We start from the raw sequence: 22,929 nt of genomic DNA on the forward strand, positions 1-22,929 counted from the left end.
GAGCAGATGGCATGTCCGTGCTGGCTCGCTTGAGAAGAGTTTAAAGGCTGTCTTATAAGGATGGCCAGGGTGTAGTAAAGCCTGAGGGTGGGTGGAAGTTACCATCCCCAGGACTGAAAAGGGTTGAGGGGATTTGAATGGGGGACCACTATGTAAAGAGGCAATAACATCCTGCAACAACCTTTACAGAGGACCCTGAAAGATCTCTCCCTGCCCTCCTTCCGATCTCAAGGCTCCCTGTTGTGCCCGAACCCTGTGGAATCCTGTTACAGCAAGTCATCCAGGCCACCTCTAGGGGAAAAAAAAAAAAAAATCAAACAGGTGGTGTGGTCAGGGATGCAGGTCCTGCAGGGGACTCTGATGGCAGAGTCCAGCTTGTTAAGTCAGTGTTAGTCACGTGAGCTGAAATTAGAAAGCACAGAAGCGCAGGGATGAGACTGACTGCAGGGTGGAGTGCTGGGTAGGGCGGGAGCTAGCTCACTTTGGTGTTACGCATTTCATCTTTATTAATGATCTCTATGATACGATCATCTTATGGAGATTGGCCAGGATGATCAGATGACAAGGAGTTACAACCCCTGGGAGAGGAAACCGATGAAAGACTTGTCAGTGGAAAATGCCCCTGGACTTAAAAGACAGGATCTGACGGATGAGAGCTGGCGATGTGGAGCAGTGTGATTCAAAGTACACACACATCTCTGTGGAGGCAGACAACAGGAAGGGCAAGACCTGAGCATCCCAGGCCAAGACAGGGGGGACCGGGCACGGGAAGCGCCAAGCTGCTGGGGATTTTGACAGAAGAAAATCCGTGCTGGTGATTCAGTCCACAGCCTGCACCTGTTTGTCTGGCCACCCTGAGGTCACTGACTGAGGTCATTCACTGGTGAGAACCAAGGACACAGAGAATTAATTTGAGTAGAGTAGGCCGTCCTAATGAAGATTGGAAACCCAGGTTAGATGGTTATACTTCCCAGAATAAAACTAAAACAGCTGTTCCTCTTTCTGTTTGTTTGTTGAGACACAGTCTTGTGTAGCCCAGGCTGGCTTGGAACTCCCAGTGATCCTCCTGTCTCAAGCTCCCAAACGCTAGGATGACTGGAGTAAGCCACCCCACCTGGTTGTTCCACATTTTTAGCATTCTCTTTGACCTAGATGACTTCAAAGACTTCAGACTGTAGGAAGAATCTCTGAGCTGAAAAGATAGTCCTTTAGCCAGCCGGTGGTGGCGCACAGCTTCTATCCCAGCAATGGGGAGGCAGAGGAAGGCGGGTCTCTATGGGTTGGAGGCCAGCCTGATCTGCATAGTGAGTTCTAGGACAGCCAAGGCTACAGAGAAACACTGTCTTGAAAATAAAAGAAAAAAGAAAGAATGAAAGAAAAGATACTCCTTGTAAAAATCTCTTGTAATGGCTCCAAGATAGAAATGGCCCACAAGCTCAGGGCAAGAAAGTTGTTAAAAGACAAACAAACCAAAACCAAAAAACAGTGGTCAATGTTGAAAACTAGACGTTATAAAGACTTTTACAGCACTGTGTTAAATTGTGGTTTAAAGAGGGAAAAGTGGGCTGTGCAACTCTTCCATCTCACTTCAGTTACACACAGGCACACACACACACACACACACACACACACACACACACACTCACACACACCAAAGTAGACAGGAAAGATCACCATACAATCATTAAAGACAATCAAACATATTAATATCAGAAATGACGCCGTTTTGTTTCTTTTTTTTCTGCCTTTCCTAACTCTCTTCCTTCCTCTCTTTCCTTTCCATTCTTTCCTTTCTTCTTTCTTTTCTTTTCTTTTCTTTCTTTCTTTTTTTTTTTTTTTAAAAAAACATGGTCTCATGTAGTCAGACACGGTGCTGAGGTCTCTTCCTCTTTTGGCTACTCAGCCTCACTTTGCTTCCTTTCTCTGTCTTTCCCACGCCCTGCACAGTGTCTCCAGTTAGCTGCTGCAGGAGTGGTGTACCTGCTCTTTCCACCGGGGACTAGAAATCGATGCCCGCCCCCCCAATCCTTCCTCTTAGTTCTTTTCAGGGCTCTGGATGAAGCTCTGTGCGCCCAGGAGCACTGCTGACAGGGGCCCTTAGAGCCTCGGAACATCTGTATCTTGCTTATGCAGAAGGCTGGTACATTTGCCAAGTCTGAGAAGACAGATGTTCCCTAGGGCCGTTCACTGAAAACCCTAAGTAATGCAAGTGCTTCCTAAGGTGAGACATAATGACTTTTTATCTTTCTCACAAGTCTTTAATTAGAGGCTCCATAACAGACACATCACGTTAAATGGGACAGGCATTCCATTAGAGGAGAGGGAGGAAGCTTTCTGGTCAGAACACAGTGTTCAACCAGTCTGATGTTTGTAATGATGGCTTTGCCCCGAAGACTGTCCCCACCACCCCTTAGCTTCCGATGAATTATAACAAAGCTGGGAAGTGCTGTCCTCCGGCACCAGCTGTCACTCAGGCGTCTGTCAGTCAGTAGAAGCTTGCTTAGGTGTCTATCATCCCCCGGCATTTGTGAAAAGCAATTTTGTACTCTGTGTCTCACGCCTTGCCCTTAGCCCTGCCGCAAGGAGGCAAGGCAGATGTCATTTTCTCGGATGAGGAATCAGAGCCTGGTGGTGGGTTTCTGGGGATTCTCCACTTTGCTCTCCACCCAGGTTGCATGCCTGTCTGGGTCTCTCTCAGTGCAGAGGCTGGCGAAGAGATGCCACAGTCTGTGCTTTCAGAGACTTTCTCACAATGACTTGCTCTTTGAGGTCTCTGCAGATTTTATCTTCAGAGGTTCTCACTCAACATGAAGGCAGCTATGGCAGGAAAAGCCTGAGGCATTGGGGGTAGAGGTGGGGGTAGGGAGAGAGAGAGAGAGAGAGAGAGAGAGAGAGAGAGAGAGAGAGAGAGAGAGAGATAGTTGATTCCTCCCACTTGTTAATTTTGGCTCCTTTATAATCACTGAACTCTTGTAAGGCATTGTATCCACTTCTTCAGCGCTGTTTAAAGTAGACTTTAAATAAATACATAGTGAACAGAGCCAAGGACAGACAGACGGGTGGTCCTGGGCGGTAGTGTGTGTGTGTGTGTGTGTCTGTGTGTCTGTGTGTCTGTGTGTCTGTATGTCTCTCTCAGTGTATCTGTCTGTATGTCTGTCTGTCCTCTGTGTGTATCTGTGTGTGCACGTTTGGGCTGACACGGAGATCAGATGGCAGGAAGATTCCTTCCCTGCTCCCAGCACTTTTCTCTTTTGTCCTCTGTACTCAGGTTTTATGCCCTTTAAGCACCAGACAGCACCTCCTGGGGTCACTGAGGCTCCTTTTCATCTTATTTGCTTCCATTTCTTTCTGCCTGGTTAGACTATGACAGACATTTTACAGAAGAGAGAACAGGACTGAAAGGAAATGATGTTCCGGCTGCTACACAGCAGTTCAGGGATCGAGTTGGCACCTGGGGTCCGGGGAACACTTCCATTGCAGGGCTGTAGCAAACGACATGTAGGAAGCAGGGATCACAGCCTTCCTGTGGACAATACTCAGGCAACCCATTCGGACCCTCCTCCATGTGTAAAGAGACAAGGTTTGAATCCTAGCCCAGCCCACTAGTGTCTTTTACTTGTTTTGCGGATCTGTTTATTTTGGCAGGTGCATAAGTTCAAGAGATCATCGCAATTTGGACAGAATATTTCCAACCCTTTAAGTGTCTCATGCTTCTTTGTAGTCCTTGCACCACCCTCTCACCCCTCCACCCCCCCCCCCCCCCCCCCCGCCTCATGCTTCCCTTGCAGCTATGGATTTTCTGGCCCTATCTCATTTCAGCCCTTTCAAAAGACTGCTTAAATGGAACACACTATCTGTAGCCTTTTGAGTCTGGCTTTAGTCATTTATCATAATGCACACAATATTTATCTGTCTGTTACATGTATTAGGTTTCTTTTTACTGATGAATATATTTGTCATTGTATGGATTTATCATACAATGACACAATTTGTTTACATATGTAAACACAATTTGTTTACATATCAGTTAATGGGCATTTGGGGGGTTTTTTGTTAGTAAAAGGATGAGTCTGTGACCTTCGCATACATACACTTTCTTTTCTCTGGAGGGAAACCACAGTCTGAAAAATCCATGGAAGGCGCCTTTTCGTTGTTGACATTTCTACGTTTAAAAACACCCGAAAGTGACCCTCCTTAAAGGCTTGGGCATGGTGGGACACTCCTATAATCTCAGCAGTTGGGAGGCTGAGAGAGATGGTAACAAGTTTCACCGTAGCCTGGGCTGCACAATAAGACACTGTCTCAAACAAGCACCTCATGGTGGAATGGGTCCAAATCTTCTGTATTATTGTAAAAGTTGTCCATTGTCAAGCCTCTGAAGGTTTATTTGCCTCTGGTATTTGTATCATGGGGCACTGATCAGTGATTATTTCTTGCATTCCTCTATAGTGTTGTACTATACTGTGCTGTGGGGTTTCCATGCCCTCAGGAAACGGAAGATTTAGTTAGGGGGAAAAGCCACTTCCATGTGAACCCCTATGACCCTTTGCCAAGGACCTAACTGCTGGCTGAGAACAGTGGGAGTTCCAGGCAGGCCTGGCCCATGTCTTTTCCCCACAAAATATTTCAAGTCCTGTCATTGCAGGGTTTTTACAGCCTAGGAAGGCATCCTGTACCAGCTGTTTCCTGGCCAGAGGTTTCTTTGTTCTGGACTTTCAGAAGAAATGTGAGTCCAGAGCTGTGGTGTCGTTTCTGTGGGGTCTCGGAGCTTCCCAGAGAGCAGGGAGCAAGCATGTTCCACGTGTGACTGTCAGGACACTCATTTGCTACCACTAACCCTTCCCTTCTTGCATCCTCTAAGTGTCCACACACAGCGCAGCCCAGGAAAGGCAGAGGATGCTTGCCTGGGGGGATGCACTTGCTCCAGGAACCACTGCTGTCCTTCACTCTGGTGTCTTGATTTGTTTCCCCGGGGTTCCGAGGTGGATCTGTCTGTGTGGGAACAAAGAGAGAATTGGCAAGTTTATTTCAGTTCATGACTTCACTGTTTCTACCAATCCCACGTCTGAGCCAAGGCTGGGTTAGAGAGAGGGATATTACAATTCCCAAACAAGTGTGATATGAAAAATAACACTTGACCTCAGATTTTCCTCCCTAAATGACATCATAAGGAAACCTTCTTTCTTTTTAAATTTGATATTTGTGCTCTCAGCCAGTTCATCATTGATTTTAAGTATTCTTGTTCAGACATGTTATATTTTTTTTAATTGGCTGTTAATGCATATGAAATATGAAAAATAGAGACCCCAGAATCCTTGGAGGTCATGAAACATGTCATGAAACATGTCTGAAGTGGCTCTGGTCTTATTTGACCCATGAAATAGGAGCCACTCACTGCTACCCTCTTCCTGGAGCATGTGGTACACTGGTCACTGTTTCAGTGACTGCCTCCAGTTGATTGTTGGGTTGGAAGAGGCGGGAGACACCCTTGGAAACAGTCACAGTGATCTTACTTCTGTTCATTTCCACAGAGCAATCTCCACTGTTTACACTTTGAGAAGACTCAGGAGGGATCTCAGACGCACCTCTCACTCTTGAAGAGTGAATAGGAAGTGCTCGGCTTTAATGACCTCCTGAACCACCAACTTTGTGTCTGCTGGTGATCTTATCGCCTGCTTTGCTCTTCTTCCTCCTGTGTGCTTCTGACTCCGAGCCCTGAAAACCCACCTCTGTGCGGAAACCTCAGAGGAACCGGCCTTTAGAGACCACAGCTCAGCCTTGTTCTCTCAAGGACTTTCTCCTTCGATTGAAGGAGGGAGGGGTCCGGGAAGAGGAAGGAGGACAGAGAAAAGGAAGGGAGGGAGGAAGAAAGGAGAAAGGTGTGGGGAGGGAAGGGGAAGGAAGAAGAGGGACAAAAATAAAAAATGTTTTTATCTAAATATAAGGGTAACAAAGGTCATACAGACTATTAAAAACTGGATTTGTCTTCACTGAAACTCAAAAGTCCTCTAAGAACACCTTAAACATGAAACGAAAAGCATGGATGGGAATGAACTATTTGTAAATAGGTAGCTGATTACATGCAAATCTAAAACCATTAACTTCGGAAATAGATGTAGGAGAGATCTTTATGACATTGGGTAAGGGAAGATTTCTCAGATACCTCACAAAAGCACAAGGGATTTTAAAAAATCATTAAATTGAGCATCATCAAAAATAGGAACTTCTGTTCTTGGAAAGTATGTTGAGAGAAGAGCCACAGAGCAGCAGAAAAAAGTGCACATCGCCCTTGAAGAGAGAGCCCCAGAGCAAATAACGGAGCCATTACAACTCATAGAAGAACACAAAGTTCCTCCAAAACTAGGTGAAAGGTGGAAGAGACTTTTCACCACAGAAGACACAGAGCTTCAAAGGAGCCCATGAAAAGACGCCCAACACAGTCCTTCAAAGGAAATGCAAATCCAAACCAGAGGAGGCGGCTGTACACATATTAGGACAGCTTTAAACAAATACAAGAGCAAGCAAAAACCCCAAGACCAACTAGTCTGCAAAGCGGTTGTTGGAAAAAGCATGCAGGCAACTTTGGGATGCAGGCAAATTGTTTCTGACACAGTCAGGTGTGTGCTTAGAACAAACCTGGCAGCCCCCCCCCCCCCCCCCCCCCGCCCCGCAAGTATATGTGAAATATGTAAGAGGTGAGACAGCATATTGGCATCAGACAGGGTCAGAGAATATGAACATACAAGCAAAACAAAATAAAACAAAACAAAACAAAAGCCTACCCCTGAAGTGTTCATCAGTCCATGACTGATATTTAAGTTTTCATCTGTGTCTATCATGAGATACTCGTGTGAGAATGTGTTGATTAATTTTTAAAGTTTTCTGCTATGTTAAAGAAGCCGGATTCAGAAGATTGCACACTGTATGGTTTCATTTCTGTGATGTCCTGGGAAAATCCGAACCGTGGGAAGAACAGATAGAGGCCAGTGCCTGCCGGGGGCTGAAGAGAGGGGAGAGGGTGTTGATTGCAGAGCCGTTCAAGGGGAGATTTCTGAACCTTCATTGTGCATACACGTTGTTAAAACTTAGACAACAGGCTGGGCATGGTAGCACATGCCTTTAATCCTAACGTTTGGGAGGCAGAGGCAGGTGGATCTCTGTGAATCTGAGGCCAGCCTGGTCTACAGAGTGAGTTCAAGGACAGCCAGGGCTACACAGAGAAACCCTGTCTCAACAAAACAAAACAAAACTAAACCAAAAAAAGCTTAAACAACACACTAGACAATTTTTTCTGTATATTCAAACTATACCTTAAAAGAATCATCTAACATTACTATAATATTACTGCATACGTTTAAAACTTGGGAAAAGGGCTGGAGAGATTGCTTGGTGGTTTAGAGCACTTGTTGCTTTTACAAAGGACCCAGGTTCAATTCCCACACCCATGTGGTGGCTCACAGCCATCCATAACTCCAGGGAATCAGACACCCTCTTCTAACTTCTGTAAGCACCAGGCAGTCACATGGTGCCCATCCATATACGCAAGCAAAACATTCATAGACAGAAAGTCAAATAAATAAATCTAAAAAAAAAATTAAAACACAGAAAAAAGCAACCAAATCAAATTCACAGTAGACTTAGAAGAAAAATAACAATAAAAAAAGCAATCACTTGTAATTAAGATAACTGGAGATGGCCAATGTTAACAACCCCATAGTGATAGGCATTTTTTTTAATAGAAAGTTTCATAGGTTGCTTTGCTTTTTATCATCTTTTTTCCTTTGGTGTACTATGCATGGACTCAGGGTCTCACCTGTGCTAGGGAGGTGCTCTACCACTGAGCTACACCCCAGCCTGATTTGTAGCATTGTGCATCATGATTCCCTTCTACAGCACTTTTATATCCTCATGGAATCCCACTGTATGAATGCACTGGGTTTCTTAAGGAACCCGTTATCATTGGACATTTAGGTCATACACAGCTTGACACTTTCCTAGCTCATGCTACAATGAGAACTTTAATTTTTTTTGTCTTCTCTCTAACTTTTGTTTTATTTTTATAGTGTGTGTGTGTGTGTGTGTGTGTGTGTGTGTGTGTGTGTGTGTGTGTGATGTGCGTGTGATGTGCAAATGCCACTCCCTAGCACACAGGTGGAGGTCAGAGGATAACATTCAGGAATCAGTTTTCGCTTCCACCTTGTTAAGGCAGGGTCTTTCTTGTTGGTGCTGCACAGTTACTCCAGGCTAATCTGCCCAAGAGTTCCCAGTGGTTCTTTTCTCTGCCTTCCATCTCACCATAGGACTGATGGGATTACAGGTGCCTGCTATCAAATCCAGCTCTTAATATGGGTTCTGCAGTGGAGCTCCAATCGCCAGGCTTGCATAGGAACGCTTTTACCCACTGATCCATCTTCCTGGCCCAATAAGCACTTTTATATAAATATTTCTGGGAAGTCATGATTTATTTCCTTAGCATTCCTAAGAATGACATTATTGCCATTACAGGGAAGGCATTCGGGTCATTTATATATTAATAGATATGGCCAAACTGTTCTATTGAGAATATATACCACTTTACATTTATTTTTAAACTTTCCTTACTCAATTTTACTTCTATTTCATAATCTTCCTCCTAAATTTATATCATCCTTTCTTAAAAGTTCTATGAGAAACAAAGCACAAGAGGACTTTCTGAATGTAGAATAAGGGAACCAAGACTCACACACATTCCCAGTCTTCCTCCTCTTTATCCGTGCCATCACACACACACACACACACACACACACACACACACACACACACACCCCGTGAGCTGAAGATTCTTCCTTGTCCCATTCTCACCCCCGAAATATCTTCTTCTCACTGATAATGTTACTTAAGCAGAGTGGACTTATGTTTGATAGGAGAAAGGAGCAGCCTCCTGTTTAATTCAGCACACAAACTTAATATTTATTATAACGTATGACTTCTGATAACTATTTCGAGCTTTGGAAACCTCTCTGACAAATCTAGTCCTAATTTCACTGATTTTTTGGGCTCTGACATCCCAGGCTTTGGCCCATGGGCCTAGTGGAATTGCCTGTGTCTGGGAGTAGGGACCACTGAGGGCCCAAGGATGACCCCAAGCCTCCATTCTGTTATCTTAGCCCCCTCATTTATTCACTAGTTATAAAAGCACAGAACTCTGCTGTCGCTTGTGAGATGATGTTCTCCAAGAGAACAGTTCTGGCCAGCCAGCCAATCAGTGAAACATACAGTTTCCCTTCACAAACTGCTGAGATTCTGAGCCCAAGCGCTCCAGACTGGCCTGGGAACATAGTGAGATCTCCATCTCAAGTCAGTGTGTAAATAAACAAAGAAAATATTGGGTCAGGAATTTCTTTTTGTCCTGTTAACCTTTTATGGCATGTAATCATATACGGTGTGCAGACGGTTGTGGTATTTCCACTGTGGTGCTTGTTGTAGTAGTTTACAATTTGTAGGTATAACTGTAAGCGTAACTATAACCATAACTGGCTATTTTAAAGTTATAGTTTCAGATAGTTTGGCTCCTTCTGGTTTCCCAGTTTCAGATTAGACAACTGTTCTCATTTGTGCTCTTTAGCTCCTGAGATGATACAATGATGAAGATGAATTGTTCCGGCTCAGTTGTTTCTCATGATTAATTCATGGAGTTGGGTGGTTGTGGGGGATCCAGCAAGGTGTGTTGCTATGGCTACCACTGGGGCTGAGAGGAGAGCCTCACAGAGGAGTCTACACTTGTCAGATCGTACCTTTAACTAGCACCACTTCTCTCTCACATGTTGCATGCCTAGTTAGGTTTTAGCGACTCTAGTAATTGTTTAAAAGTAAAACATTAGGCCAGCACACAAAGTAATAGGTTTCCTCATAGCATCTTCACACAGGAGTGCGTTACAGCTTGTTCTCATTTGTTCCCCTCCCCCACTGACCTCCTCTGTATCCTTGTTCCTTCCTCCCATCTAGCTGGTCCCCTGTCATCGTACAGCGAGTCTATCTCCTCCTGCTTCCCTTCAGAGGAACCCATTATCCTCTATATCTCCCAGCTCCCTGTAAGACAGATCTCTTCCTCCTATTTCGTGGTCCCCCTCTTTTGATGACCTATAAACACATGTATAAACACACATAGACAGTATATATGTTCTGCTTACAGAATTAGAGATCTTTCTATCCCAAAGTTCTAGACTCTTCCGCATTCCTCCCATAAACCAGTTCCAAAGGCTGAAGAGTCCCATAATCATCCAAACCATGGCAGGCTGTTTTCTCCTATGTCTGTTTCTGATAGCTCTCTGAATATTCAGGTAGCTGTAACTGTGTGGGTTTATCTCTGGCTGTTTATTCCATTGATCAACAGGTCTGTTTTAGGGCTAGTACTGTGCTGCTTTTGTTACTATAAATCTACAATAAAATTCGAGATCAGATTTTTTTCCCCAAATTCTGTGAAAAATGGGGTCAAGCTTGCATTTAACCTGTAGATTGCTTTCAGCGTTATGACCTTATTTTTTTTTTCCACAATATTAATTCTTTCATCCCACGAGCTCAGGGGGACTTTCCGTACTCTAAATGTCTTTCTTCAGTGTCTTCAAGTTTTCATTGTACATGTCTTTCACTTCTTTGGTTAGGTTTCCTGGGCATTTTATTCTTTGGAAGGTACTGTGAGTGGGATTTTTCATCTCTGATTGCTGTCTTGGTAAGTTCATTATTTGGCATATAATAAAGCCACTGACTTTTATATGTTGAGTTTGTATATTGATACTTTGTTGAAAGTGTCTATCGGGTTTGAGGGTTTTGTCAGGGCTGGAGAGGTGGCTCAGCAGTTGAGAGCACTGTCTGCTCTTGCAGAGGACCCGGGTTCAATTCCCAGCACCCTCATGGTGGCTCACAATGGTCTGTAACTCCAGTCCCAGAGGTTTCAAGGTTATCTTCTGGTCCCTGCAGGCTCTGCACACACATGGTGCGCAGACATACACACAGGCAAAACACCCATACACCTAAAATAAAAACGAAGCTTTAAAAAAAAGTTTTGTGGTGGAGTCATTATGGTCTTTTAAGAACACAATCGGCCAGGCAGTGGTGGCGCACGCCTTTAATCCCAGCACTCGGGAGGCAGAGCCAGGCAGATCTCTGTGAGTTCGAGGCCAGCCTGGGCTACCAAGTGAGTTCCAGGAGAGGTGTAAAGCTACACAGAGAAACCCTGTCACGAAAAAAAAAAAAAAAAAAAAAAAAACAAAAACACACACACACACAATCATGTCTTTTTGCAATAAGGATAATTTGACTTTTTTCTTTCCCATTTGTATCCTTTATATTTCTTTCTCTTGCCTTGTTGTTCTGACAAAGACTTGAGTATTATATCAAATAAGAATGGAGAGAGTGAGCACTCTTGTCTCATTCCAGATTTTAGAGGAAATTTGTTCGTTTTTTGATCATTTAGTACAATGTTAGCTATAGCTTTGTTGTTTATAGCGTTTATGATGTTGAGGTATATTCCTTCTATTCCTAGTTTCTTCAGGGTTTTTATCATGAAGGGCCTTGAATGTCTTTAAAGACTCTCCTCTGTCTGTTAAGATGATCATGTAATTTCAGCCCTTAAATCTATTTATTATGATGACATAAATTTGATTTGGTGTATGTTGAACCAACCTTGCATTCCAGGAATGAAACCAATCTGGTAATGATACATGATTTTCTTAATGTATTCTTGGGGGTTTTTTTGTACTTATGTCCAATAGAAAATTTGATTTATAGTTTCCTTTTATTGTTATGTCCTTATCTGGTTTGGAGATCAGGATAATATTGGACATAAAATATTTGGCAGTAGTCCTTCCCATTATATTTTATGGAACAGTCTGAGAAACCTGAGTGTTAGCTCATCTTCAGAGGTTAGTAGAAGATGGCAGTGAAGCCATGAGGTCCTGGTCTTTTTTCATGGGGAGACCTTCTATTACTACTTTAATCTGAGTGTCGTTGATCTGTCTACTTGATCTAACTTTATTAGGTTAGATGTTGAAAATGTTATATTCCAAAAAAACTGGAGAATCTAGAAACATTTTCAAAGTACTTCCCAATAACTCTCCACATTGCACTGGAATCTCTTCTTTTTCATTTCTAATTTTACTAGTTTGGATCTTCTCTCTCTTCCTTTTGGTGAGTTTGGCTAGAGGTCTGGCCTATTTTTTCAAAGTATCAATTCTGATAGGTTTAATGTGTTGTCTCCGTTTTATTTATTTCTGCCTTGGTCTCTATTATTTCTTGCCACATACTGCTTTGAGTTTAGATTACTCTGAGGACTATGAGTTGCATGACTGGGTTAGTTATCTGAGATCTTTTTTGACTATTTAATGCAAGCACTCCCAGATTTAAATCTTCCTCTTACAACTGCCTTGAAAGGTTCTGTTAGTTGTGCTTTCCTTTTAATTTAATTATACGACTTTTTAATTCCCTCTCCAAGTTCTCCAGTGACTCACTTGTCATTCAAGAGGATTCAGCATCCATGTGTTTGTATGGTTTCTATAGTTTTTATTGCTGTTTATTTTTGGTTTATTGCTCTGCGATCTGATAAGATACAAGAGACTATTTTGATTCTTTTGTATTTGGGAACATGTGATTTGTGGCCTAGAATGTGGTCTAGACTAGAGAAGGTTCCATAGGCTGCAGAGAAAAGTGTCCATTGTGTTTCTGTTGGATAGAATATTCAGTAGACGTGTTAAGTCCATTTGATCTGTGGTGTAATTTAACTCTAAGATTTATTTGTTGGTTTTTAGTAAAGATAAAAGCAGGTTGTTAAATCCTTTGCTGTGGTCTGGGAAGATGGCTGAAGAGGTAAAGGCACCTGCCACCAGGCCTGGTAGAATCCATGTGGTAGGAGAGGAATGACTCCCGAGAGTTGTCCTCTGACCTCCACACATGTCATGGCACATGTACAACCCCCAACCCCTCCCCCCCAGAACACACACACACAATAAACAAAAGTTAAAAGTGAAATCCTCTATTATTATTGTATCAGGACTTGTCTGGCCCTTTATACCCATCAGTGTTTATTTTATAAAATTAGGATCCCCAGTATTTGGTGCCTGGATATTTTGGTTACATTTTGACTTTTATTTTTTTTTGTGCCTGCATGGTGGGGAAAGGGGCATCAGGTCCTTGTGCTTGCAAGGCAGCACTGACTGATCCACCTCTCCAGCTCCTTTTTCCTATGTCTCCCCTCTCTCATGCTAGTCAGAATTCAATTTTTATTACCTATTCCGGATCAAAGTTTTCTTGCCTTAATTTTTAAAAAAAATTTTATTATTTGAGGATTTCATGTAATGTATTCTGATCATATTTACCGCCACCTCCCTAAACTCCTCCAAGACCCACCTCTACATCCTCCCTCCCAGCTTCATGTCCTTTCTCTTTTTTAATTTTTATTTATTTATTTATTTATTTATTTATTTATTTATTTATTTATTTATTTATTTTGGTTTTTCGAGTCAGTGTTTCTCTGTAGCTTTGGAGCTTGTAGCTTTGGAGCTTGTCCTGGAACTTGCTCTGTAGACCAGGCTGGCCTTAAACTTACAGAGATCTGCCTATCTCTGCCTCCTGAGTCCTGGGATTAAAGGCATGTGCCACAACTGCCCGGCTCCTTTCTCTTTTAAAAAAAACAACTGATGGGAGAATATCTTTTTGTATGCTGTGAAAATATGTTGCTCTGATTGGTTGATAAATAAAGCTGTTTGGCCAGTGGTGTGGCAGAATAGGGTTAGGCGGGACATTCTAACTAGAGAGGAGGAAGTTGAAAGGCAGAACAGAGAGGACACTGTAGCCACCATGAGAAACAAGATGTAAAGATAACTGTAAGCCACAAGCCACGTGGCAAAGTATAGATTTATAGAAATGGGTTAATTTAAGATGTAAGACCTAGCTAGTGAGAAGCCTGAGCCAGTAGGTCATACAGTTCGTAATTAATATAAGCCTCTGTGTGTTTACTTGGGTCTGGGTGGCTGCGGACCGGGTGGGACACAAGAAACTTTCAGCTACAAATAACTTACTGAGTCCAATTTGTGTTGCCCATGTATTTATGGGGCCATCCATTGGAGTGTGGTTGTCAACCATACCCCCCTTACATCTTTCTGTATGGTTTCTTTGTGTTATATCTTAACATCTCACCTTTGTAACATGTCACGGAGAAGTTCCTCCTTGATCATGTCTGTTTGGGTTCTGTGTACCTCTTTTGTCTGAATGTCCATTTTCCTTGATTTGGGAAGAGGTTATGATGGGTTGACCTCAGCTGGTACATCACTTGCACGATGAGCAGGAAGCTCTAGGTTGAATCGTCATTGTTACCAACAAAGAATAAAAGACCAAGTCTCTCATCCTGAATTTAGCTTGTGCTTTATTATCACATTTCTGTGTAAGGCTATGTTAAAGTTTACCTAAGTCTTGGATACTCTCTGGAAGGCTCACTCACATCCAGCTGTTGGGGAGTTTGATGAGTTGCTTTAGAAATGAAAAATGCAACTGATAACTGCATGGACAGTCAGAAAGCTGCACTTAACATGTGCTTGCTAACATGTGCTTGTAGTTGCTTTTTTTTTTTTTTAACTCTTTGGGGGTCTGCCACCCAGCTACCAAATAAATACTTGGAGACTTATTCTTATTTATGAATGCCCGGCCTTAGCTGGCTTGTTTCTAGCCAGCTTTTCTAAAGTATCCCATTTCTCTTTAACTATGTTTTGCCTCTGGGCTTTTACTTTCCTTTTTCTATATATCTTTCTTTCTTCTTACTCTGTGGCTGGCTATGTGGCTGGGAGGTTGGCCCCTGGCATCCCCCTCTTTTCTTTTTCTTGCTCCTTGCTCTTCTCTGGAGCCTAGATTTCTCCCTCTATTTATTCTCTCTGCCTGCCAGCCCCACCTATCCTTCTCTCCTGCCCAGCTATCGGCCGTTCAGCTCTTTATTAGACCATCAGGTGTTTTAGACAGGCACAGTAACACAGCTTTACAGAGTTAAACAAATGCAACATAAAAGAATGCAACACATCTTTGCCTCATTAAACAAATATTCTGCAGCATAAACAAATGTAACACATCTTTAGCTAATATTCCACAACAAGAAATTTTGAAATTCTGAGATGCATGTCTGGCTGGGTAACCTGAAAACTGATTTGAGAAAGAGGCTGTGTGATGGACAGCCTCTGTCCCCTATTTATAAAGCCAGCCTGCACATGTCCTGTCTCAGCTCCTGTCTTTCTCATGTCTTAGATCATTAGTCAACCTTCAAAGATAACTACAACTTTTGCATTGGTAGTTGAAGAACTTTAATATTTTAAACAACTCACATCCCTTGATCAAGAAATTCTGCTGCAGGAGCTGTCATTGAGCTAGTAATAGTACAACCTGAGGAAGAAAACATGATTTTGAGCTTAAAAAACATCTAACTTAATTAGACTAAATAAAAACAGGCAAGCTACAAGAAAAAAAAAATTTGATTAGTTTTCTAGGAATTCTGCCTCAAAATATATCAATTAATCAGCGAGTGTAAATTGCTCAAAATAAGCTACAGATGAATCTATAGTCATACAGTCAGAAACCCATGGTATGGATTAGGAAACTGAGGCTAGAGGAAGCTGAGCACTTCAGAAGGGCAGTAGGTACCTTGCCACTTGGATTGACCCTCAGGAAGTTTTCCATGGATCTGGTGTATTACCTGGAAGCTGTACAGAAATGCCGAATCTCTGGGGCCCCAAGCTGCTGAATTGTAGTTTACAATGAAACACGGTCCTCAGTGGTTCAGATGTGCAACCAAGTCTCAAAAGCACTGAGCAGGTGAGCCACACTGAGCGGGTGAGCCACACTGAAAGGGGGTTGCCAATCTTGCCTTTTGGCGTAGGTGGACTGCCACCACCAAGGGTCTGGGCTGAGATGCATCCCTAAAGAAAAACTTCCCTGTCTTTCCTGCTTCCAGGACTTGTCTTTGCCATCCCGTCTCAGAGGTCCCCACACTTGGCTGCTCGGAGAAGCTCACCCATTGGCAGCTCAACAGGGCAGACAGCTTAATATGCAGACAACCGCCCAGGATGGTCCATGTTGCATCCTGAGGCTCGGTGCTCACTAGATGGACCACGAAGGGCCACACGTTCAAAGGTGTCATCTTCTCCCAAACAGTTTCCTTGAGATAAACACCAAACCCATCTCTGTATTTAACCTGACCATTTTGGATCTTAGAGGCTTCAGGGCAGTCTGTAATATCCTCACTTCCCCTTTGAGCCTACCATTTATGAGTCTAGTTCGTGAACTCCAACAGATGGTAATAACCACACCCCAAGTATCATCCCAATAAACTCCCATAATTAGGGCAGTACCTGTCCTATCATTTTCAGCCCAGAGGGCCCCACCCTGTCCCCTAATTACCACTGTCCGCAGGGCACAGCCCTCAGAAACAAACAAGGAAGCCTTCTCCACCACCCCTTCCTTAGGCTTCTGCCAATTTGCTGAGTGGCACTGTCCCTTGCTGCCAAACAAACTGTCTTGCGGATTGGGAATATAAGTTGTCACCTCTTCTAAAGGGCTGTTTTGAAGCTCTGGATATGACAGAATTGCCATCATTGGACACCACCTCACAAGCTGGTGAGATTCACGGGCTTCTGCAGAGCGGATCATTCCTTGACGAAGTAAGTGCGCACACACACACACACACACACACACACACACATACACACACACACGGTTATACAGTAGGTGTGAATTGACTTTGGGAGCTTTCCAGTTCTGAAACAAAACGGTCAGTTCTTTTCCAGATGACTTTTAAGGTGTCCCCAGTTAAAGCAACTAAACCGAAATTGAATTTCCTTTCAAAGCCCCTCCTCACATTAATCTGGTACCTACAATCTCTCACTGAGATTGAAAAGAAGAGACACAAATGAAATCCTAGATGGAAACGGGGAATGCTGGGAGGTGAAGCTTGGGTAAATATAAGCTCTCTCAGAGAGCCGGGATATGGGAGTTGGGCAGGTAAGCTAAAGCTGCAGGTGAGAACCATGGGCTGTGAGTTAAAGAGATGTGCTCTGACCTAAGAGTTTGATGTACGTGAGCTCAGGAGTTCAAGGACAGCCTGGGTAGTACAGTGAGACCCTGCCTCATACAGTTTGGAGATGAACTTTGAGCAGCTTGAGAGGTCGGTCACCTAACTAGTTGTTTCTAGATTCCTTTAGAAACAATGTTTCGAGGCTGCTCCCCTTCTCTCTAGAGGCCACGGAACAGATTGTGCAACCTTTACTGGACACTGATGTTCTGGCTTTTCAGTTCTGGTTTGCAGCCCACGTAGTACCCAGAGGGTTCGCGACCTCTGTGGACTCCTCCCTTTTATTAATGGAAGTCTTTAAAGGTCTTGCCTTTCCCTTGAAGCCTCTGCAAACAAACTAGAAATAGACTTAAGAGCCTCTTCTTGTCTGATGGAAGCTGGAGCGGCAGTGTGGTGAGTTCTTCCAGAGAGCCCGCTCTGCCCCAGGCCCATCGGGTTTTCCTGAGAACCCAGCTTGCCTTTCTACTTACTATTTCAGTGGTGCCCACTTGGTTTTTTTTGTTTTTTTCCCAGATGAGAAAGTGTTAGGGGAAAAAGCAAGGACTTTGCCTACAGTTAGGTGCCTTATTCTACGCTATTTGCCACATAGACACGCAGACACAAGTTACAGACACACAAAACAGCTTCAACACTGGGCAAAGTGTATAGACGCTTGAACTGTGTCTCTATTAGGTATCTAACCCGTTCTAATGACTGTTCTTATACTTTATGACTGGCTCAGATATTGACAGCTTACGTTCTTGGAGGACCCTGCCAGTTTCTCAAGGGATTGTTACTGGAGAACTCAGAGTCCCTTTTGTAGATTCTATGTTTTATTTTTATTTTATTTTATTTTTTTTATTTATTTATTTATTTATTTATTTATTTATTTATTTATTTATTTAGGCTTTTCGAGACAAGGTTTCTCTGTATAGTTTTTGTGCCTGTCCTGGAACTTGCTCTGTAGACCAGGCTGGCCTCGAACTCACGGAGATCCGCCTGGCTCTGTCTCCTGAGTGCTGGGATCAAAGGCGTGCGCCACCACCATCCGGCGATTCTATCTTTTATAGACTTATTTATGTGTGTGAATGCTTTGCCTGTACATATGTGTGTGCCACATGTATATGCCGAGGGCATCAGATCACCTGAAACTGGAGTTGTGGTAGGTTGTGAACCACCACCATGTGAGTGCTGGGAATGGAACCCAGGTCCTCTGCAAGAGCTTTTAACCATTAAACCACCTTTCCAGCCCCCCCTTTTGTAGATCTCATAGATAGAAGAATTTTTAAATGGACTCAAAAGGATACTCAAGGACAGTTTATTGGAGGTTTTTCTTTTTAGTGTTGTGTGTGTGTGTGTGTGTGTGTGTGTGTGTTGCATTCTTGCGAGAATGCATGTTCACATGTGTGTATACAAATCCATGTGTGTGTGAGTACACGTGGAAACCAGAGGCCGGTGTCTGGTTTCTGCACAGACAGCTCTCCTAAGGGGTGGTAGCCTGTCCAGGTGATTGACAGCCCCATTTTATTAACTTTTAGGTGAGAGGGCAATCAACAGTATGTCCTTGAATCTTACAGTCTTTTGAGTGGTTCAGAAGGTCTCTTTCTACCCAGGGCCAGAGGTATGACTCACTCCCCATTCCTTTGACCAAAATCGTGTAACAGGGTCGATTAAAAAGAATCAAAGGAAAAAAATTTAAAAATAAATTTATAAAATGTCTGACGAAGCAATGCCCAGTTACCCCCATTTTATGTGGTGTTTATATCTTGGTGGCAGTTGGAATTCTATTCTCCTTTCACAAGGCTTTCAAGTTCTAAGAAGGGCAGTTGCGATCCTTTCCTTCCTTAAAATTGATGTGTTACTAGGGATGCAGGAGGTGAGGTCCAAAGCCGAGCAGCAGGGGTGGAGTGTGAGGGGTAGCAGGAGGTCATCGTCAATGACTTCCCATGACCTCCAAGCTTGCTAACTGGAAGGGACCACATTTTCTTTGTTTTTGGTGTTTTGTACATGTGTGTGCATGCTTGTTCACGTGTGTGAGGTATAAATGCTTGTGTCTGTACATGCATGTGAAGGCCAGAGGTCAAGTTTGAGTGTCATTCTTCAGGTACCAGCCAGCTCTTGCAGTCAGGCTTTCTCCCTGAGACCTGGGGTTCCCAAGTAGAGACAAGCTGCCTGTCTGGTCAGCAAACCTCAGACCACCCTGTCTCCATCTCCCCGGCACTGGGATTACAGGTGTCTGCCTTCATGCCTAGAGTGGCTGCTGGAGATCAAGCTCAGATCCTCATGCTTGTGTGGCTAGCAGTTTATAGACTGAACTCCCAACAGCACTTCTGGCTCAAACACACACAGTGCTTGAAGCTTCAGGAGATACCCCGTATGTGTCACCAGCCAAAGATGAGGGACCTATCCACGGAGTTCTCAAGTCTTCAAAAACCCTGGAAAGGATCCCTAAAGACAGTGCCTCATTTAAAGGAGAACCCACTGTAGAATCCTTCATTAGACTGGCATTTGGCATCAAAAGTACTCTTTTCAAAATTAAGTTTCTCCATCACTGTTCTCACTTAGAGTTCTGAATATCAAAAGAAAATCTTTGTCAACAGCTAAGGCAATGCCTGGGTATTTGCGGCCCCGGCTTCCTCGAAGCTCTTTGTGAGTCTATGAGATCACAATGCATGATGAATCAGGGCAGGAACAAATGGCCCAGTGACATCAGGCTGAGCCGTGGCAAGGATCTGGGTATTGCCTTGGCACTCTGCCCTGTGCTGCCCATCATACAGCGTCCTAACTCTGCAACAGGCTGCTAGCTAGGCTTCGAAATGTTTCCCTGGTTAGGCTTTTTCCCTGTCCTCAATGGGGTTTAAAGGCAATACATCAATACCTTAGTCAAACTCCTCAGGGAACACTGGGGGAGGGGCGGCAGTCTGTGTGATGGAGCAACTGCTTTAAAGGAATTGGCTTGGCAAGGTGTGGGAGGGGCTAAGGGGGGCTAGGCAGGGATAGAGCAGGAACATGTTGTCAGCAACACTAAGGAACAGGTGCCACTGTGGCTGAAGAGCTGGTTATAGGACCTGGCAGGGTCACCACTCAGTTATTCCAAAAACAGACTACAGTGATAGTGACGAACAATCCTAAGTCTTGGGAATGGATATTGCTAGGTCAGAGACAAAAGTATATTTTTCATCAGTCAATAAAAAATGACCAGGAAGGAAGACCACCTTGTATTTTGCTAGATTGTGATTGATTGGCTTGGCTATGAAGGAAGGAGGGGCCTTATGGGAAGAAGGCCAGGCAGACTGGCTCCCATGCTATCACCCTCACATGTGGATTCACCCTCTCCTTTTCTCTAAAACTGTGAAAAATGCCAGCTGCCTTTGAAGATCACCCACTGATGCTTGTTACCCTGTATATGTGGGTAGCCTGGCTGCACCTGGCTCTCGTACCAGTTAAAGTGACCATTTTGTTAGTCCAGTCTGTCTTGCCACTCAGCTCTGTGAGGCAGTGTAGGAAAACCAACCAATCAACCAACCAGCCAGCCAGCCAGACAACCAACCAGCCAACCAACCAACCAGTCAATCAGCCAACCAACAGTCAGCCAACCAGTCAACAGTGAACCAACCAGTCAACCTACCAACAAACCTACCTGTCAACCAACCTGCTACTTGCTCTGCTGAGGGATTTCTGATTATGAGAATGGCGGTTTTTCTGGTTACTGATGCTCACAATCCCCTGTGTGTGATGTAAAATGTTACTACTCATAAAGACTTCCCATGTCTTACATACGTGCTGTGAAATGTCAATATGGAACTCTACCAGTACAGCAACCAAGACTCAAGGAGGGAGGAAGTCACTTGGCAAAACTGGATCTGGAAACTTGATATTTTGGTGCCTAAATGAATGTATTTCCTATCTCGTTGGCTATGAAATGTGAGGGGAAGAACTGCCATTTAATACCTGAGGCAGAGGTAGACGTAGTAGCGTACACTTGTAATCCCTAGTCCCAGTAAGAGACACTGTCTCAAAAAACTAGGTGGGTGACATCTGAAGAATGATACCTGAAGTGACTTCTGGCCTCACATACACAAGTATGCACATCCACACATATGTATACATATCATACACTCATATACACACTCCCTCTTCTCTCTCTCTCTTCCTCCCCACTCCCCAAACATTTCAATCATGTAATTGCACAAAACATTCACATGATCTCTAAATCGAAGCTCTGATTATGGTATCTTTTGGGAGGTTCTGCTTTGCCTGGGCATGGTGGCATGTACCTGTAACCTCAGCACTTGAGAAATTGAAGCAGGAGAATTGACGTGTGTGTGAGGTCAGCCAAGGTAGGGGAAAAAAAAACCCAAAACAAAATACCGCAGACAAACAAAAATAAACCTCCACAAAACAAAGAAAGAAAAAGAACGAAAGGGAAGTCCAGCAGTTCATGCCAGCTCACGTCTATGTCCTCTCCCTTAGTCTCCCTTCCATTCACAAGAGTCTTCTTCCTTCGCACCTAATATAACACATGCGTAGTCTTGCAATCTCATCCTTTTCTAGATAAGCTACGAAAACACACACACACACACACACACACACACACTCACAATTGAACAGAAAGCACAAAGTGCACTCTAACGTGCCCTACTCCCATACCCATTCCTATTGAGCAAGCAGAAGTATGAAAGTCACACAATTTGCACGCCATCATTTCTGCTACATTCTGTTATTGGCTAAAGAAAGTCACAGTCCAGCAGAAATTAGAGAAACAAGGGAACAGACTCCACCTTTGCTGAGGTATAAAGTCACATTGTAAAGGACTTGGGGACAAGAAGGTGCTGAGAACTGGGGCAAGTTTTGCAATAATCTATTGTTCAGTTGGAGCCTCCAGCTCTGCTCTGCATAGTCCTGAAAGCCCTGTTTTCTCTCTCTCTCTCTCTCTCTCTCTCTCTCTCTCTCTCTCTCTCTCTCTCTCTCTCTCTCTCTCTCTCTCTCTCTAAACCCTGCCTGCTCAGAGAGTCTCTGAACAAAGGAAAGATGCCCAAAAGCCCAGTTCCATATTCTTAGAGGCTGTTGCAGTTCCCCCCTCCCCCGCATGCCACCAGCTGCCCAAATCCCCACATTAGCACTCAGCTGTTGACCATACTTGGGCACAAACCCAGCTTGTGGCAGACACATCATCCCCCCCTGGCCTACAATCTATAAAATCTCTCTGCTTTAGTTCAGGCTTGCGACTTCTCTGGCCTCCTTCTCTGGGACTGCAGAACCCACCTGGGAGTTGCTTTGCTTAATATACCTATTGTTATACTTTTTCAGTTCAGCTTGATTTGGCTTACTGTGTCACTGGAGAAACTTATGTGGGCAGGGAACCTATTATCTATAACTTTGGTTTTAAGAATGTGGATTTTTTTATATATATAATTTACTTATTTTTATTTTATTTGCATTGGTGTTTTGCTGCATGTATATAGACTGTGTGAGGGCGTCAGATCTTGGAGTTATAGACAGTTGTGAGCTGCCATGTGGGTGCTGGGACTTGAACTCAGGTCCTCTGGGAGACCAGTCAGTGCCCTTAACCACTGAGCCATCTCTCCAGCCCCAAGAATGTGGATCTTTGTGATCGCAGTGTATTCCAAAGAGCTTCATTCTTGAATTCTTCCCATTTGACTGCATTTCAATCCGAGTAAATGCACTGTCCCCATTTCCATCTGGGCATAGGCAGATGGAGCTTGTTGATGACGCTCTGGGTGGGCACATGCAGGGAAGGCTCCTCTACTGTATCAACTACACTGTTGATGACGCTCTGGGTGGGCACATGCAGGGAAGGCTCGTCTACTGCATCAACCCTACTGGTACGGTGGGAGATAGACTCACAT

At 43.8% G+C, this 22,929-nt stretch overlaps 1 long non-coding RNA gene across 1 annotated transcript; it reads right to left on the bottom strand.

Moving 5' to 3' along the window:
- Positions 1-4,776: 4,776 nt before the first annotated feature.
- LOC131920932 (uncharacterized) lies at positions 4,777-20,732 on the bottom strand. The gene is made up of 3 exons (XR_009381801.1): positions 20,700-20,732; positions 15,707-15,929; positions 4,777-4,992 (listed from the first exon to the last, which is right to left on the bottom strand). It is a non-coding gene; the product is annotated as an uncharacterized LOC131920932 (long non-coding RNA).
- Positions 20,733-22,929: the final 2,197 nt, after the last annotated feature.

The sequence above is a fragment of the Peromyscus eremicus genome, chromosome 10 (genome assembly GCF_949786415.1).
Source record: "Peromyscus eremicus chromosome 10, PerEre_H2_v1, whole genome shotgun sequence".
Lineage (NCBI taxonomy): Eukaryota > Metazoa > Chordata > Mammalia > Rodentia > Cricetidae > Peromyscus > Peromyscus eremicus.